Source organism: Plectropomus leopardus, chromosome 5, assembly GCF_026936395.1.
Source record: "Plectropomus leopardus strain MGB_pleo_1.0 chromosome 5, ASM2693639v1, whole genome shotgun sequence".
NCBI classification, from domain to species: Eukaryota; Metazoa; Chordata; class Actinopteri; order Perciformes; family Serranidae; genus Plectropomus; species Plectropomus leopardus.
This window is the reverse complement of record NC_142180.1, coordinates 35,259,494-35,278,750: the sequence shown is the minus strand read 5'-3', so window position 1 is coordinate 35,278,750 and position 19,257 is coordinate 35,259,494. Positions and strand designations below refer to the sequence as shown.

At 37.3% G+C, this 19,257-nt stretch overlaps 1 protein-coding gene across 4 annotated transcripts in view; it reads left to right on the top strand.

Moving 5' to 3' along the window:
- Positions 1-9,597: 9,597 nt before the first annotated feature.
- Positions 9,598-19,257, top strand: part of lpp (LIM domain containing preferred translocation partner in lipoma) — a 191,538-nt gene continuing 181,878 nt past the window's right edge. Inside the window, exons 1-2 of one of the 4 annotated variants that reach the window (XM_042483690.2) lie at positions 9,598-9,755; positions 15,574-15,645. The gene's annotated coding sequence lies outside the window, so the exon portion shown is untranslated. Of the gene's footprint in view, positions 9,756-9,820; positions 9,841-9,894; positions 9,971-15,573; positions 15,646-18,471; positions 18,578-19,257 lie in introns of those variants that run through there. The other 3 variants (XM_088078082.1, XM_088078081.1, XM_088078083.1) reach the window with 3 other exon arrangements.

Sequence of the window (19,257 nt, the reverse complement as noted above, 5' to 3'; positions counted from 1 at the left end):
AAATAAAAAATGTCTGGAAGTTGAAAACAGTGACCGTGCACTGTCTGCAGACGAATTAAACGCCTCCTTTCTTTTCCAAGAAAAACATTTAATTAGTACGTGAGTGATAAACAACCTGCTCTATTGTGTCGGTGCAGTTTCCTGGAGCGCTTCCAGGTCCGTTGTGCATATGATAACCTTTCCGAGGCAGTCGACTGCAGGTAATTATCACATCAGAAAAGGATAATGTTTGCTTGTCATTTTCACTTACCTGCTATCACGCAAATCTGTAATCTAGCTCCACTACTAGCCTTTGTTGTGCCAACATGGAGCTCCCCGGTATCCATGGAGGCTGCTATCAGCTCTAATAAAGGTCACAAGTACCAGGTCTCGTGCTTTGCATTAGCTGGCATTTATAGACTGAAGAGAAAATATACTTCTGGGAGAGACGTATAACAGATGATTCAAAGTGACAGCTTTGTCATAGATGTTCTAGGATTGTCTTTCTTCAGCAAACGTTATAAAATCTGAGTGCTCAGAAAGTCTAAACTTTGGCATCAGGAAGAAAATGTGTTTGAGGTATTCAGATGCAATTTTTCATCGTGTCAGTATTCTAGTTGGCCTATACTCATGATGTACTGGAAGTTGATATCTACAAGAACAAATACCTTTAAAAAATTGCTTGTGTTTCAAAGGATATGTTTTTGTTTCCTCTACTGCAGATAATACAGAATATCTGTGCACACAGCTGAAGGAAAAAGACAGTATAGAAAATTTAGTCACTGACACAAAAATGACTCTGCATTTCTTTCTTGTTTTGGTATCGTTCACATAATCACATAGATTCTTGTTGCTGCATTACATAAATACAGGTAATTTTTCAAATAATTTTCATCATTCATTCTTTGTATTTTCTCAAACGTGGCTGGGAGAAAGAATACCTTTGAAATATAGAAGAAAATCACCATAACCACTCTTCAAGCTGCTGTGACTTGTCTTTTGATTCCTAAATTTCCTCCTTAGCATGTGCTACCTTCTTTTAAATTAAAATGCTTACTTTGGCTCCAGAAGCAGTGCTGTGTTTGTAAAAGATATTTAAAAAATATATGTCTAGAAAATGCATTTATCCAACTTTTGTTCCTCCGAAAATGATCAATTTAAAGCATTTCAAAAACGTACACATTGCTTCTGATTTCTGTACCCTTATCAATTATTTGCAAATTACTTGATTTTGCATACTTCCAGCTCTGCTGTTCTTTTACTGTAGACAAACAGTGTATGAATAATTAATGATGTTTTGTTGCTGAGAGGAAACTATCAGATTTCTCAGGCTTTCTAACCAAAACATGATAAACAAACGGTGACATCTTGTTAGGATACTTTGGTAAATTAACTTCAGTTTGTCCTTTTAAAGTTATGACAATCTTTTACTGAACTTCCACTTTATTTTTTATTCATTGTTACAAGCTGCTGTGGAGGAATTCATTGTCTCTGTCTTAGTAGGTCGGGTGCAGCCCTCAGATTTTAGGAATATTTCCCCTGTATGTTTTTTGTCTCGCAGCATAGGAATGTCAGCATAGTTTATGGTCCGAAGATGCTGGTCCACTCTGTCTTTCCATCATATAGGAAAGTAAAAAAAGAAAAAGAAAACAGCTAGGATCTGCGCATCAGAAAAACAAACCTTCAGGAACTTATACACCGAGTTCAAACTCTTAGTTTGGCGGAGAGAAGACAAACCTGTTGGGAGTCGTTGTTTGAGCGCGTCGAGCAAGTTGCTGTTTGATTTGTCCAGGCTGTGCAACTCTCTCCTCTCTGTCTTCTTCTCCCTCTTTCTGTTTGCATTTTGATATGGCGTTCTGTGGATACCTTTATCTCCGACTGAGTCTGAACAGGGATCAAAACTAACATAATAAAAGAGAAATTTTTCAACTGTGTTGCGAGACCTTGGAAAGCAAATATCACAAAGCTTTTTGGACTTGGATGAGGGAGCTTTTGAGAAAAAATAGTTATTGATTCCCTGACCGATTTTCAATTTTGTTACATAGACGAAAGAAATTGCTAAATAATTTACATACTGCTGTTGTATAATGTTGTGTAATGTTGTTGTAAGGTCAAATATATGTGGGTACCCTTAAAGTGAGACTATGTAACTTCTGAAAGCAATAACACAATCTTCCAGTTCTTCACAAATAAAAAGTTGAATTCATAATGACATTCAGCAGCCTGATGCCAGAACAACATGTTCGCATTGCATGTTTCTGCAAACCACAAATATGATACATTTGTATGTTTCATATGTATCATATCAACATTTTTTTAAAGTGACGTAGTATATGAGCTGAGTTTGTCACGGTGAGGTGGGGGGAAGCTTGATAGATGATTGATTGATATTGTTTCTAAAACCACACTGTCCTGATGGCTGCATATGGCTGTGTGTTGTCCAGGTTTTTGGACGATAACATCAGCCAGACAAAGTGCTTAAATACTCCAGTGTTGCTGAGGAACAGAGGCAGCTGAATTCTTTTTCCTCACAGGTAGGAAAGTTGATAATACTCATTGAAAAAAATATAAATGCCATGTAAAATGGCAACAACCCCCCCAAAAAACTGATTTCAGGATACGACGACACAATCCCGTTGCTTTAAAAAACGCTTCAAAGGTGCAGTGTGAAGCTCACAAGTATGGATGATTTCTGCTAAAACCTTTGCTGTAGGCAGGGATTGTCTCTGTCTACCATTTTAATACATATTTACATGCTAAAACATAAGAATTAGAATTCATTAGTGTAATCTGAGGTCTAGATCTAGATTGGGAGTTGTTTGATTAGTAGCTTTGGGACATTGTTTTTGTAGTGAGTCTGCCTCTCTCCTACTTTTGTTTTTCCTTATTTGGCATGACTCTCTGTAATATGGCTGTGCTTGAAGACTAATCTCTGCTATCTCAGCTCTAATTAACAGAGCATACATGCTTCCCACATTTGTTGTTTTTGTGTTTTTTTTCCTGCAAAGATCTCTGTGTTGTTTTTGTGCAAAGTACCTGGACTTCTCTGCTTACTGACAATGATTAGAGGAAGATATTAAATGACTTTAAATGGATAGTTCAGATTTTTTGAGGTAGGGTTGTATACTTATCCATAGACAGTAGATAACATACAATAGATAAGCACGTCCCCAGAAGAAAGCTATAATCCAACAAGGAAGCAAAGCAACGTACTGCTGCAGCCCCCAGCAGCAGCAAAACATATTTTAGCAATCCAAAAATATCAATATTAGTTTAAATGTGCGCCATATTTATAATATTTTCAGCACTTTACTGACAGAAAGCGATTTCTGACTGAAGCTGTTACATTGCTCTCTTCAGTATCAGACTCCATTGACAAAAACAATGATTTAACATCCCCAGACACAGGCGCTGCTATTCTACTAATGCTTCAGTCATTTCTTTTTGTTTGTGTAATTGTGTGACTTTGGTGTTTAAAACCGCCAGTTTTGATTTCGAACTCATCAAATACCACCCCTTGGTCTGTACTTTGGTGTCAGACACTGACAGCACTTAACATACTCAGCATATTATAAATATTTCACATTTTTTAGCATTTATGTTTACTTAAACTGTTTTTTTTTCTAGATGAGATTTTCTTCTGGTGTCTAAAATACAATTTTTGCTGACTCCATCCACAGCAGTATACTGCGTGACTTCCAGTCTGCTTCTCCAAACTGGGGACACGCTGACTGACACCGAATGCATGTGATACACTGACTTCCAAAAAATCAGAACCATCCCTTTAACTACAAATTCATCCCTCCACACTAGGTGGGTTTCCATTACTGATTTGTGCAAAACTTTAGCAATATTTTTGAAATGTTGATAAAACACAATTGCAAAATGACTGTTTCCACTGAGTGATATTAAGAGACTTCTCTGGCAATAACATTACAAGAAGTATGGCGATGAAAAACATTAGCAGGTTTATTTCTATTGCAGCCACCGCACTAGCCATCATTATTTCCAATCGGAGGCAACATAGGCGTTTTATGGAACCATAATGGAAAGGCAAGCTCCTTATACGTGGGAGTATAAAAACTTTTTTGTGATAAATTGATTTTCTAAATTGACGTGTTCCCATTAGCCATATTTTATATTCCCAATTTCAGTTTGCACAATTTGAGGGTTAATAGAAACCTGCCTACATTGGTTTCACATGTCAGGTTATGATCTGCATGATGTCAACACTGTTGGCCATCAATTCCTAAAAAGGTGGTCTTTTTGAAACTCAGGCAGCTGCATATAGATGGCAATTGGTTTCTCTTCTAGGTGCAAAACATGCTTTCACTCACACTTTATGAGGAAGTATACATCAACTGTGCAGCTGCTGTGTTTAGTGTTTGAGGTTTACCTACTTCAGAGGAAGTGGTGTGGGGGAGAAGACAGTGTTACAACCAGCAAATAAAACAGGATATCCGATGCTGGAACAATTGAAACACTAAAATATGACAAACGAGGTCGTTTCTCTTCTTTCTGTGCTATATAGCCACCGTCTAATTTAAATGAGTCAAGTTAAACACGACAAAGTTCAAACATCAAACATATCTCCAGTGTGAATTATCTGTTGTGGTGGACCCTGTGAGCGCATTTCTTTTCACATGTTTTGGATAAAATTGAAACCCATCATATCAATGACATGCGTAGCTACACAGCCTAACTGCCGAACATCAAAGGGCCCTTGATTTCCTCTAACCGAGCATGTTAATTGGGGCTTGATTGATAACTTGAGTTCACAGGCGATGGCATGTGTCGTCTAAACTGTTCCAGGGTGTCTTTTTGAAATCAGTGGAAGGAGAATCACTGGCGGGCCCATTAAAAAAAAAAAAAATTGCCAGTGTACACACTTGCAAATAAGCTGTCACACATTACAAATGAGATTACCTTTTTTCAGTGTGCCCTGGAACTTGGAGATGAGGGGATGCACGGGTAAGACACTAAAATAGCTCAAATCGTTTGGTTTTTATCAGTGTGCTCGATCTGCAAACGCTGTTTATGCTTTCCTCATGCAAAAAAAAAAGTATATTCACAGCTTGGAGCACAATGTAATCAGTTGCAGTAAAGTAAGAATTATCGGTTAGAAGATAGGGCTCAGAGTGAATTATTCTTTTTTCCTTACATTTGGCCTTTAAAAAGAATGGCACATCCTTAATTTCTTGTAAATATTTCCCATTAAAGTCATAGAAAATAATCAGCAATTACATCATTCATCCCAGAGATAAAAAAACAACAATATCTGTATGTATTTGCATGACACACACAATGCCAGTGTTATGAATGCCAACACTGTGATACACGAGAATCAGGTGTGAAAAAGCAGTTATCGTATTTGCATGCAATCACAAGCACGCATTCTAATTGTCTAGTTTGCATGGCAAAGATCACTGAGGTTAGGTAAAGCCCACATGAGGCAGGAGCTCTGTTGGACATCTGATAGTGGCTGCAAACATCAGAAGCTTTTTTTCAGCTTTGACAGACAAGAAGCAACGAACCAACTCCAGACTCAAGTGAAGTCGAGGATAACGAGTGAACACAGGAGTTCAGTCATTTGAACGTTTTTAGGTGTTGTTCAAATAATTTCTTTTTTTTTTTTATCAGAACATTTCACCAAAAAATGTGAAATGTCTTCAGTAACAAAATATTGATTAAAGGTGCTTTCACGGCTTTTTCACAGCAGAATTCTTGACGTGTCAAAGCAAGAGAGGCGCAGGTTTAATTTTTTATTTTGAAGATTTGGGAACTCTGCAAGAGAAAAAAATAAGTATAATAATAAAGTTGGTATGTAGGCTGTGGAGGTCATTTCAGCTCAAGTTATTCATACTCAAAGAAATACATCGCACTTCCCTCAATTCACCCCAAAATACGTTTTTCCTATGTTTTTCCTCTTACCTGTAGTGCTCTTTATCAGTCTAGATTGTAGGTATGCATGATAATATCGATAATACCGGCACATCATCGATGCCGGCCAATAATGGCTTTCAAGTGAAATATCAGAATTGGACAACATGCTTATTTCTGCCAATATCACAAACTTTTTTTTTTGTTTGATAAACAAAGTGAACATGCACAAAAATCAACCCAATGTTAGAATATTTGTCTTAATTTGCACAATGAATATAATAATGAATATAATATATTTGAATAACTCAACAGTTAACAATGTCCCTTTCCAGAAATCATAACCCAGTTACTCAAGATGATCCACACACTTTGCTGTGAGCAGTTTCATGTAGGAACTACTTTCTTGCTGCCCAACTACACCGCCAACCCGATGGATGGCACTGGCCCAGGGCCTGAAAGTGTCAGGGGCCCCCCTTAGCTCTCACCTGCAAAATGTCACTCAAATTAACCAAAAAGAGACTCAAAATGACCACAAAGAGATGAAAAGGAACTGCAAACAGAAACAAAGTTACCATGTAGAGATAAAAAAGGAAGATGCATAATGACTGCGAAGAAATGCAAAACAACCAACAAAAGAAGCTAAAAAACTATAAAGTCTGTGTGTCAACACGTATTTTTGATTTGAGGGTTTACCACAGATACTGTGACATATGGAGAACCTTACAGAAACTGTTGCCTATTTGACAATAGGCAACAGTACAAGCGCCGAGTCCTTTTTCACATTTGCAGTGCATGCATGCAAAGCATAACTAGAGGGGAAATAAACAATGACTGAAACCAATAAAACAAACAAACCATGGAAGGAATGAATCACATCTATGTCTTTTTTTAGAACTGTTTTTTCCTGGTGCTTTTTGATGGGTACAGAGGCAGTAAATGTCATGATGAAAATAAAAATAAAAATCTTAAAATGACCAACTAATGTATTGTAAGCATGCATGTTTATTGCATTCTTGTGTGATTCAAACACTACTATCTTTTTCTTAAATTTAGTCCTTGAATATCTGGCAAGTAATATTTTAATATGAACTTAAACCAAACAACCTGGTAAATTCAGATTATGGTCAATGAGGTCGTCATACCGCCAAATTTAAAAAGGAGACAGTGAAAAGCAAACATTTTCTCATGGTTCCAGACGATAGACAGTGCATGAGAGCACTAAAGCATGCAACACGTAGAGTACAAATTTGGATTTCAAATGCTTAAATTACAGCAAGTTCAGTTCACACCTCATTGGATGAGTGCTCTGATAAGTGCTGAAACACTTGCTGAGCTGCTTCCCTTTTAGCCAGCACCTTTTGATGTCAAAGCTTTGTCCAATGATTCTAAAAAAAATCAGAAAAAAAAATGTAGTTTATAATATAAGTCAAAAAATAATGCAACACAAAGTTAACAGAAAACAAAAGTCCCAATCTGCATTAGGTGGCATTTAGTAGTTCAGAAAGAGCCTTTTTTAATAGTAGTTTTTCTTGGATACTGGTGCATACAATGTAAACACATATAAAATACTGTATATAGAAGTGCAGTCTGTTAATGTTCCAAAATTGACACGCCGGAAAAGTGTTAATGACGTTCTCTCTTAGTTTGTGAGTTTAATTTGATGTAGTGCTGTGTTTCTGTTTTATTAGTGTTTCTATTTCTGTATAATATTTTACTCACCCGTAGGCTATTCACTGTATGGACATTTAATTGGATTGCGTTTTGCAGGTGTTGAGAATTATTAATATAATTATAAGATAAGAGAGACTTTACTGTCATCCATCTATGAGAACAGTGGAGTACAGTGCATACGCTAATACATTATCAGTACAGTGTGAGCCTTCAACCTTGAAAGAAATTGGCTTGATTTCTTTCAAAATTATGGGAAGAAGGCAATTATCAACAAGAACTTGCCCCAAAAAACAAAAACAATCCCTGTGCAATAACATTTCAACACCAAGCAGCCATTATAAACTTTATTTATATAGTGCCTTTTATACAAGAAATGGAGACAAATGTGCTTCCCAGCTAGCAATGTTTGGTTCTTAAAACGTTCTGGGAATGGTACACTTACTTTGAAAATGTTCTCCCTTTGTTCTCATGTAACATTAGGGGACGTTATGATCTGTCACCTGTCTGTATTACAAAAATGTTCTCAAAATGTTGCAGTTACAACGTTACATCTTAGTGAGCATTTAACTTTATAGGGACATTAATTAAAATGATAACTTTTAAAATGTTCTTTGAACATTAGATTAAAATGTTTTCTTTAATAATTATTACAACTTTTAGATAACGTTAGCCCATGTAGTGGGAATGTTCTGCTGCTTTTCTGTATAAAAGGCGTTATATGAATAAAGTTTATTGTGGATGCTTGCTGCTGTAGCTTAATGTTACTGTACCAGGATTGTTTCTGATAATGTATGACTTATGTTTGCTGTTTTTTTGTACTAGATCTTTATTTTGAACATGGCAAATAAAACAAGACAAAAAATAAAAATGTAAAAATATGGGCAAAAACAACATCAGACACTCACCGTACATATTCAGTAAACAAACACAAGTATTTCATGTCTGAAAAAGAGTAGGAGGAAGTAAATAATTACCAAATCCTATCCCCTTTTTCCCATCATTAAATGTTTTGCATGTTGTCAGTTCCACACTACAGCTTTCATTTTTTATTTATTGGTTTATTTGACAGGGACGATGCAGTGAACATAGTAGCAAGTTCGAAAACCATTTACAGATGTGTTGCATGTAGGGCTTCTAGCCAAGGCTAATTTGCAGCCCCCGTCCCTGGTTGGGCTTTTCTATCTAAGAATAAAACAAAACAGAAACAAAAACAAAACATCTTAAAAACATGCATCAAATGTTCCATATATTAACCCCTTTGTACCCTGAAGTGCAAAACACAACGACAAATCAGAAAACACAACCGCAAATAAGAAAACACAACTGCAAACTGCATTTCCAGTTATGTTTTCTGATTTGCTGTTGGGTTTTCGTATTTGTGGTTGTGTTTTCTGATCTCCTGTTTTTCTCTGATTTGTTGTTGTGTTTTCCGATTTGCTGTTGTGTTTTCTGATTTGCGGTTGTGTTTTCTGATTTGCTGTTTTGTTTTCTTATTTGTTGTTGTGTTTTCTTATTTGTTGTTGGGTTTTCTGATTTGCTGTTTTGTTTTCTGATTTGTTGTTTTGTTTTCTTATTTGTTGTTGGATTTTCTGATTTGCTGTTGTGTTTTCTAATTTGCTGTTGTGTTTTCTTATTTGCGGTTGTGTTTTCTGATTTGTTGTTTTGTTTTCTTATTTGTTGTTGGATTTTCTGATTTGCTGTTGTGTTTTCTGATTTGCTGTTATGTTTTCTTATTTGCGGTCGTGTTTTGTGACTTGTCTTGTGTTTTGCACTTTAGGGCCACGGTACTTTTGACTATAATGAAATATTTCATAATAGTCTTCGCCAACTGTTTCTTCTTTTCCTTGATTTTGAAACAACTTTTTAAAATTATAAGGAAGATTTTTTTTTCTGGCTCTGTGCACGGTTTGAATAGCTTTAAAATCAATTGTTGATGTTTGTAAGAGTCATATGATTAACTTTTTTTCTGATTATTTTTTCTAATTTAAATGTTGGACGTGCATTCCAGTAAGCCTGCTGTCATGCAGTCCCCCCTCTCCAGGCTCGGTGCTCGGTGTCACCGCTGGCCTGCTGCCTTACATGGGCAAACCTCTCCGCTCTCAGACGGCTGGAATTTCAGCGTGTGACGTCACCGCCTACAACTCTCCCAGAATTTGGATTCAAGAAGTTTCACTTTTTTTTGGTGGGATTTGAAACCTCTGTGTTATTTCCTAGAAAGCGAGGTAAGCGAAACCAATCGAGCTCTCTGTTGCCACTTTGGACACGTTTGCGGTTATCGGCTGTGTTTTGACTGCTGGTATTTAAAGTGTGAGTGATTTAAAGTTGTCTCGGCCTTGTTGGGCTCTGATGTGAGTTTTTTACTGTAGGACTGAGTTCACAATGAGGGCGTGGACTCACACGGTGGCTACATGAGGATACTAACAAAGCTAACTTGTCGGTAAGCTTAGTGCCGAGCTGTTCAGTCACGCGGCGAAAATATAAAGACGTTGTCAAAGTTTGGCTAAAAAAGACAGCTTGGGCGTCTCTGGTGTGTCTGTTTTTAGCCCGAGTGGTCTGCTGCTGAGCAATGCGGAAGACAGACTGTCACCGGAGAGACACGAGAGACCCGCTGCTGACAAATATGTCGCTGAATTTCACTTTAGCAGAGTCATAACTGAGCATAAGTGTCTCGTTACAGGAGCTACTGTTAGCTAAAGTTAGTGTTTGCTAGCTTTGGCGTCGTCGTTAAATTATACGTTACCGCCTTATCGCGTGAACTGACTTGTTTATGGCAGCATTCGCCACGTTGTTTAAGCTGTTTTAATGACGGTTTTTTTAAATTATCATTTACATGTAGAAATCTGTGGTTTCGGGCACTTCTGTAACCGTTAGGCTTTAAAAATGTCAATATAATTCATATTAGCGTTTGTTTACGCCCATAAAGTCATGCAGAAGTGGACTAACATCACAGTGTAGGCCTACAAATATACTTTTAACCTGGTATAGAGGACAAGATAAAGCATAAAACATTACTTTCTTTATTTGGGACATAGAAATGCATAAACGGGGCACAGCTGGCTCCACCTAAACTCCTCAGTTACTTGAACAAGCCTGAATAGACCCATGTCAGATATCTTTCCTCATTGGCACTAAGAATAAATGAAGGGATTTTTTCTTTACTTAAATAGTTAAATTGAATCCACTTTAAAAACGACAGTTCAACTAATTTATGCTGATTTATGTCCATAAAGTCATGTAGGAGTGGACTGATGTTAGAGTGTAGGTCTACAAATATACTTTTAACCTGGTTTGGAGGACAAGATACTGCATCAGCATCACTTTCTTTATTAGTGACACAGAAATGCACAAACAGGGCACACCTGGCTCCACCTAAACTCCTCAGTTACTTGACCATGCCTGAATAGACTCATGTCAGGTATCTTTACTCGCTTGTTCCAAGACTAAATGAAGTGACTTTTTCCCTCCTTGTCTTCAAAAGTGAAATCTATTCCACTTTGACGCTATAAAAATTGCTGTATAATTAATTTATCCTTGTTAATGCCCATAAACTCATATAAGAGCTGACTAATGTTAAAGTGTAGGCCTACAAATATACTTTTAACCTGGTTTGGATGACAAGGTAAGACATAAGCATCACTTTCTTTATTAGTGACATAAAAATACACAAACAGGGCACACTTGGCTCCACCTAAACTCCTCAACTACTTGAACATGCCTGAATAGACTCATGTCAGGTATCTTTACTGCCTTGCACAGCAAAAACACTAAATGGAATGACTTTCTTCCTCCTTGTCTTAAAAAGTTAAATGCTATCCAATCTGAATATTCAGGAAAAGGAAACTTTGTGTCCAAGCACATTATCCGTTACCCTCATATCAAATAAACTGACTTGCAGCATATCCGCCACATTGTTTCAGTAGTTTTAATGACTGTCTTTATCATTAGGTTACAGAGTCCTGTGGTTTCTGGTCAGCAGTTGTAACCTCTGTACGCATTAGACTTTATAAATGACAGTATAATTCATATTTATATTTGATTAGGCCTATAGAGTCATATAGAAGTGGACTAACATCACAGCCTACAAATATACCCGTGAACCTGTTTTGGATGACAAGAGAAGGCAAAACACATCAATTACTTGATATGTGACATAAAAATGCATGACACCTGGGTTGCCTAAAGTCTCTATGTCGCATAAACGGCTCATATTAAGGTAATGAAAACACAATAATTATTATTTTCAGCTGATAATACAGCTGAAAATATAAAACATAGTTATATATTATATTCCATTTCTGCAAATATGTCCTTTCAAATCCTACACAGTGCACCTTGTCATGCCTCAAGAATTCCTCTAAAGCTTTTTGTGGGTCATAGTCACAGATGACATATGAAAACCTACCTAATGTAGCTTTGTCACACATAATGTGAACCTTGGTCCACACTGTCGACATTGTTCTGCCATAAAATGTCGCTAATGTGAAAAATAAGTCTCACTTTCTTCTTCAAAAGACTGAATTCAAACTTTGACTAAGATGTTGGATCTCAAATCAATAACACCAAGGTCCCCCGAGAATGCTGTCATCAAACCGAATACATCTGTGTCGCTCCGACACATTTTTGACTCAGGCAACATTAAACGGAACTGTCTTTAAAATCTCCGGTTAAAAAGGACTCGTTTGACAGCGTTGATGATGTTAAAGTTAAAAGATGAGTGCCTCAACTGCCTTTGAGCCCCGGCCCCCCTGGTAGGTTTAGTCAAGTTATTCTACTGTTTGTGTTATTTTAATGAGGATGTCCCTTTTCTGGAAGGAACAGCTTCCCAGACTCAAACTGTTTCAGAGTTGTGCATGATGTTAATGCAGTGAGCTCTCAGAAAGTGTCACCTGTGTGAGTGTGACCTCAGACGCTAGTGTGCATCTCTGTAATCTATGATAGATGTGTGGTTTGTTGGTACTAAAATTAAGACAAAACACACTGAGTTTTTGTGCTTTGTTTATGCTATAACATTTGATCTGCAGATAACTGGCACTCTTTACCTTTTTAACATCACTTATTGCAGTTCTGAAGGTATTTTCAGAATCCTCATAGACTCTTTTAATCATCTGGATAAAAAAATGTGAAATCTGCTCCATGTTAAATTGGATTTTTAACCTGTTTACCAAGTTGCACCTCTTTTTCTTAATCAAAACAAAGATGGGAGCTAGAGTTGGACATATCTCCTTGCTGAATATTTAAGGTTCAAGGTAGATTTATTAGTCATATTTTGAACATAGTTTACAAATGAAATTGAAAATTTATCCTTGAATGGAAAACAGGCCAACAACACACATATATATTGGTATAATTTGATGCCTTTGTTCAGTATTTAATGTTTTTGCAAGAATAGTGTTTTTTTCTCAGATTTCTTCATCTTTCTCATTTCTTACTGTTCAAGTTTTAATATTAAGTCAAGAATGAGTGAGATATATGTGTGTGTGAGTGTGTGTGTGTGAGTGTGTGTGTGTGTGTGTATGTGAGTGTATGTATATATAATTTTATTAACCCAATGTATACAACATGTAACAACAACATATAGCACAGTGCATGTACATATCTGGAGAGCACATAATCACGGTTAAAAATGTGTTTATTTTGCTATTTAAAATTTTATATATATTCAAAAGTGTAACAGACTCTATAATATTATTTTTATTTTTTTGAGATAATTTCCTTGTTTGTTAAATTTTTTTTTGCTTTTCTTTTTTAAACTAAGTTTTAGGTAGATTTCTTGTAATTTTTTACTCATTTCCTGCTATTTTTTTGGGTCATTTCCTGTTAAGTTGCCTTTCTCTTACGTTTTTGGTGAAAAAAAAAAAAGTTTTCTGTTTTTTTTCCCCAAATATGTGATGCAGAAGAACTAAACGCTGCTTCAGGGGGAATACATAAGAAGGGCAAGGTACCACCAGAGCCTCATGTTGTGCATGTGACCCAGGAGACACTAACCTGTTCAAAACCTCACAAACTGTAGCCTTATCTCTCCATCAGCACTGCAGTCGCCTTTAATGTGTGTTGGGACTCTTGAACTCAAGACTCTTGAGCTACTATTAATTATGTAATCGGGCGTTAAAGGATTTACCTCCTTCAAAACATGCTAAGACCACAGAAAAAATGTTACATAAATCATTTTAAAGGGAAACAAAGTGTATGTTCTTGTGAACAGATAACGACACCAGACCTTAGAGACAACATACAGGGCTCAGGGTGGACATGTCAGTGCCCGCTCAAAATGTCTGCTGCACTCTCATACAGGGTGTGACGTGTCGGAGGTTGCTCTGCACAACATCAGTGTTGTCTGTCTTTTACTTAAATCCACATAAATTACTGATAAGCCCTGCAATACATTGTCACCATATCTGCATATACATTTTAAAGCTAAATTCAAAGTGAAGACAGTGACACAGTATGTTTCTGTTCTGTGCTTTTACTTCCTAAGAAAGCTTTCTCTCCTGTTGGGAGTGATGTAAGAGTGATAACGATGTACTGACATCATTGCATATACTAAAGTCAATATCTACACAAAACTAGTGCTGCTTAACTAAACCACGCTAAAACAGCGAGCAGGGTGTTGATCTACAACATCAACAGCTTGATCTACTGCAAGCCCACCTTAGGGGTGGGGGAAAATTTCGATATAGCATGCTTCATCCATGCTTTACCTAACTTCAACCTGACTGATCAGCCAGGATTATTGACAACGCCTGTGTGGCCGTGCTTCCAAATTTTACAGATTAAGATAATTTTTGTTCATTTAAATACCACTAAATAAGATGTTGCTTAAATAAGATTTCTCAATAACACCTTGAGGGAATTTCTTCAAATTTAGCACAAACATCCACTTGGATTCAAATATTAACTTATTAAATATTGGTGGTCATAGGTCAAAGGTAAAGGTCCCCGTGACCTCATCTGTCTCATTTTTGTGTAGTTATATCTCAAGAACACATTGAGAGAATTTATTAAATCTTGGCACAAAGGTTTAAGTGGACTCAAGATGAACTGATTAGATTTTGGTGGTCAGATGTCAAGGTCATGGTGTCTTTGCATTTGTCTCAGTCTTGTGAAAATGATATCTAACAAACACCTTGAGGGAATTTCTTCAAGTTTGACACAAATATTAACTTTTACGATGAGCTAGTTAGAATTTGATGTTTAAAGGTCAAGGTCACTGCAACTTCGTCTGTCTCATACTTATGAACACAATATCTGAAGATGGCCTTGAGGGACGTATCTTGAATTTGGCACTAACATTCACTTGGACTCAAGAAAGAACAAATTAGAATCTAATGGTTAAAGGTCATGGTGACAGTGACCTCATAAAATATGTTTTTGGCCATAACTCAGTGAATTCAAACACTACAATTTCAAGGCCTAATAGGATTTAATTGTGAAGTTCTGGCATTTTATATCCAAGAGGTCAAAGGTTAGCTGTAACATTTTAATGTTATGCGAAAACCCTTTTCTGGCCATGACTCAACATCATAACTCAGGAAGAGAAGGGGAGACATTGGTCAGATATTGAATTGGTGACACTAATCTTGAAACTGTGCTGCTTATATTTAAACTGTAAGTGCAACTTGACTGGTACGCGGCCCAATACATCCGCATGGCAGCATTTCTAGCTGTAAATGTTATTTCACCCTTCTTATTCTTCACTGAATAATTGCTGCACTGTGATGAAATATCTTGAGTAGTGCCACTTGTCAGCATTGTTTTCCTGTCCTGTATCTTTGCTGTGAAATATTACTCCAACAGGCTGTGACAGGAGCCTGCTGAGAAATGACAGACTAAAATTTAAATGGACAACTTACACTCAGGTTCATGCAGCATTTATAGGAGCCGGTCCATGGCTTATCTTTCCACTGATGAACGACACACTCGAGGAAAAAAATATCTGCGAGTTGACAGGAGCCACTTACCATGCTGGTGTGGTTCTGCACAGCACAATTATAGTTATGTAATGCATTTGAGTAATACAGACTTTTCTCTATTTCTCAACAGATTTCCACAAACAGTAAAGGGCATCGCTTGAACAATCTTCCAGGAACCCCGCACATCCAGAGAGGAGAAAAGGTAAGATAGCTTTCACTGCATTGTGTTTTTTCACATACTGTGTTGTTATTCGTCGGGTGGTAGGAGAACTTGTGTTTGGAAGGTCATGTGTTGCAGTTTAAGCGCAAAAATATGGACATAATTTAGCGAGTCAGGGTCAAGTCACTCTCAAAAACTAACACATATTTGCCCATGAGGATGGTTTGGGAAGTTACAGTAGCTCAGCAGTGAACACAGAAAAGCAAAATATGCTTGGTTGTCCCCAGTGTGAGTGCTTGTCGGTTAATCTTTGTGTTGCATGGTGTATCTTTAGGAAGATTTCCGACAAATTTCTTACTGCTTTAATATTTATTTATATAGTTTATTCGATAGAGATGATGGATATTAACATCGTACAACTTCAGCCTGTTACAAACAAGCTTTGGTAACCAATGTTTCACATAAAGAGATTATAGCTATTACTAGTTTCCAACTCCTGTCCCTTGTTAGGCTTTTAGCAAAGAAAAGGAAAAGAAATACAAATAAATACATACAATGACGTGCATACATTGAAAGTTATGGTAAAAGGAAGAGAAAAAAGTAAATATTTACATCAAGATTACATAGAAATACAAGAAAAGAAGTCACAAATATCAAGTTTACATGCTGTTACAACACTCAACAACAAGACAAAATAGTTAAAATACTCACACATCTCTGTGAGCTTTTGCTCAACAGGTGAACACACCGTCAGCAGATGAGTCTGTCTTTCTGTCAGCATGTGTGTGTGTTTGTGGGTGAGTGGGTTGTTTTGTCGGTGTGTCCCTGTGACGTCACAGGCAAACTTGAGACAGCAGTGGGATCCGAATTTTTTGAGAACTTTTCAGTGGTTTCTTCTCTTTATATATATTCAGTGTCTCTTTTAAACGTGGTGCAGATTAACTTGGAATAATGTTTGAGCGCTGTTTAGGAAGAGATGGAGGGTAATTAGCTGCGGCCCGTCACTGCACGACGTTGTGCGCCCATCAGTGCCGATAGGAGCCAGAGGCCATTAAAAACCCGTGTCTACTGCAGTAGTTTGACCTGGGTGTGAATGCTGATTGTGTGCATTCTCAGTGTATTAAAAAGTTAGATGTTGGTGGATTTTGTTTTTTTTATGCAGCTGGCATTGTTCATGCTGTGTTTTTTAAAGTGGCTAAACTCTAATGCCAACCTGAAGAAACTGCCGTGAACAGACTTGCAACAGTACCAAAACACACCTGAATTATCGTGCAGAACATTTTTCACCTCCATTGTTGTTTTTTGTCCAGCGCCTGAACATGTCAGATTTGATGGTTAGTCTTGTAGGCTGTTTGTCCCGTCCCTCCTCCACTGTGATTGGACGGCTGGGTAAAAAGTGCCAGTGATGAGCGCAGCGTTTTAACGTGAGTGATGCTTGGCGCCTTGTCATGCTGCTGATATTTTGGCCTCTGCATGTTGTTGTTCTTATGTGCTGGTAGTTTTTCCTCTTCTTCAGGCATTTAATGGCAGAATTGTAGGCATGTTTTCTTTCCTGTTAGGTCTGGAAAGATTGCATCTCTGGTGCGTACCATACTGGAGAAAAATGAGTAATGTCATGTTTTCAGAATTTTGGCATCCACATTTTACCAAAGAATCGGTTCTTGTGACCTCCCTAATCTTGAGTGGCTCATAGCTAGGTTTATTACATCCAATGTGGGTTAGCTCATTGTAAAAAGCGCTTGTAATGAAGCCACCTCTTTTATTCAACTTTTAGTTTCTTTGATGTTACGTTTAAAACTCTGCATGGACATTGCAGCCACATTCTCATGTGACCCTTTTTAGCTGTCTCTTAAATACACTTTCAAACATGCCAGGATTGTGTCTTTTAGAGTTTGGCTTTCATTAAAACTACATTCCAAAAAAATTGTAGCACCTCACTTCTCTCCCACAGAGCACCTCCATCGCAACAGGCTTTTCTCATCTTTTCTCAAGTGCCAGACAAATGTTGAACCAGCGTCATGCAAAAGTTCCATGAATTCTTGACTAAACTGGCTGCAAACCAGATTTGCACCAGATTTCGGACTATGAAAATTATGGAAGGTTGTCAGAAAAAAACGGGTTAAATTTTAAATGCAAATAAAGGAAACGTTTTTTAAAGAATTTATTACTAAGTAAGAATTTCAGTCGTCTGAATGCGATCCGTCCCTTTGGGATTTGAATGAAGTGGGTTGTGCTGCTTGAAGAAACAAGCACTTTCAAGCCAAGTTGCTCTTCAAAACCGTTCCAGTCCGTGCAGGGAGGTGCAATGTTCTCTCTTAGCAGCTGTTAATATTACCGTGATCTCCGCTGACCCACAGCACTCAGGGGGAGTAATCAGACTTTAATTATACCTTCTTAATCACTTGAAGACAATCTGTGTGACAAGACGGCGTCTCACAGTAAATGGGTTGTCTTTACCGTCTAATCTGGCCCCGGTCGCCTCATTAACAAAGCAAGTAAATTATGTTTATATTTACTTGCATTTTTGCAAATTTATTAAGATTCCAGTCTGCAATTTTAAGCTAACTCTTCTTCTCCTCTATAAAAAATGTAGCCTGTGGGGCAGGCTCATAGATTTACCCATCTTAGGTCAGACCGAGCCCGAAGCGATTGTGAAAAGTTCTCTACAATCATCTTTATTATTCCTAGTGAAAGGTATGCACCACAGAACTGGCTGTGCTGAGTGACTCTGGCTCACAGAGTATGGCATTCCAAGTTAAAAGCAAACCAAACTGATATTGCCCTCAATACTGTCTTCATATTTTCTCCATATTTGGAAATGTTTACCTCCTCATGATGGTTGACAGAGGTTGGGAGAGGGGATGTGAGTCATTTCAGCTGCATAAGGCTTTCTAAGGGTGAGAGGAGCCTTCCAAGTGACTGCCATTTAGTGAAGCTAGTATTTTTCTGAGCTTCAGTGATCTAAAGAGAAACTGTGAGTATCATTCTATGCTTAATTTTGGTTTTATTATTCAGGCTTTATGGCAGCATGTGTGTGAGCAGTGAGTGAATGCAATTTCTTAGCCTTACATAATATAATATAATATATAAAATAATTTAATATATATGGAGATAAAAGGAGCTAAAATGATAAATTCATACATGTCTCTTTTGCATTTTTGAAAACCATATATATTTTTGTTGCTTGTGGGGAACTTGTGCACCTATTTGTTGCTCAGTTGAAAGTTTGAGGTGTAAAAATTGATATTTTCTTGCATCAGAGCAAATACAGACACATAATGTTCCTGTGCATCTCTGAAAGTATGGAAAAAAAAGGGACTTCATACTGACTGCTATCCAGCTCACCACATATTTTGGAAAAGTTTTCTTTTTTTTTGCAAAAGTTCGGACTAACTTTGCAGCACTGCAATGAGAACATTTTTGTCCGCGAGACTGACCTCGGATACAAACTGTCTGTGAGTAATATGAGGAGGTTAGAGATGAAGGTGAAAAGCACACAAATCTGTTGTGTCTGGCCAAACTGAATACATATTGTAGGATAGAAACTGTTAAATAGCCCAGTATGTTTTCCTGCAGATGGCTTGTGGTTGTGTGTGTGTTTGTGTGTGTGTAAGAGAGAGAGCGTCGGGGGCAGCTCAGGTCATTGAAGAATTC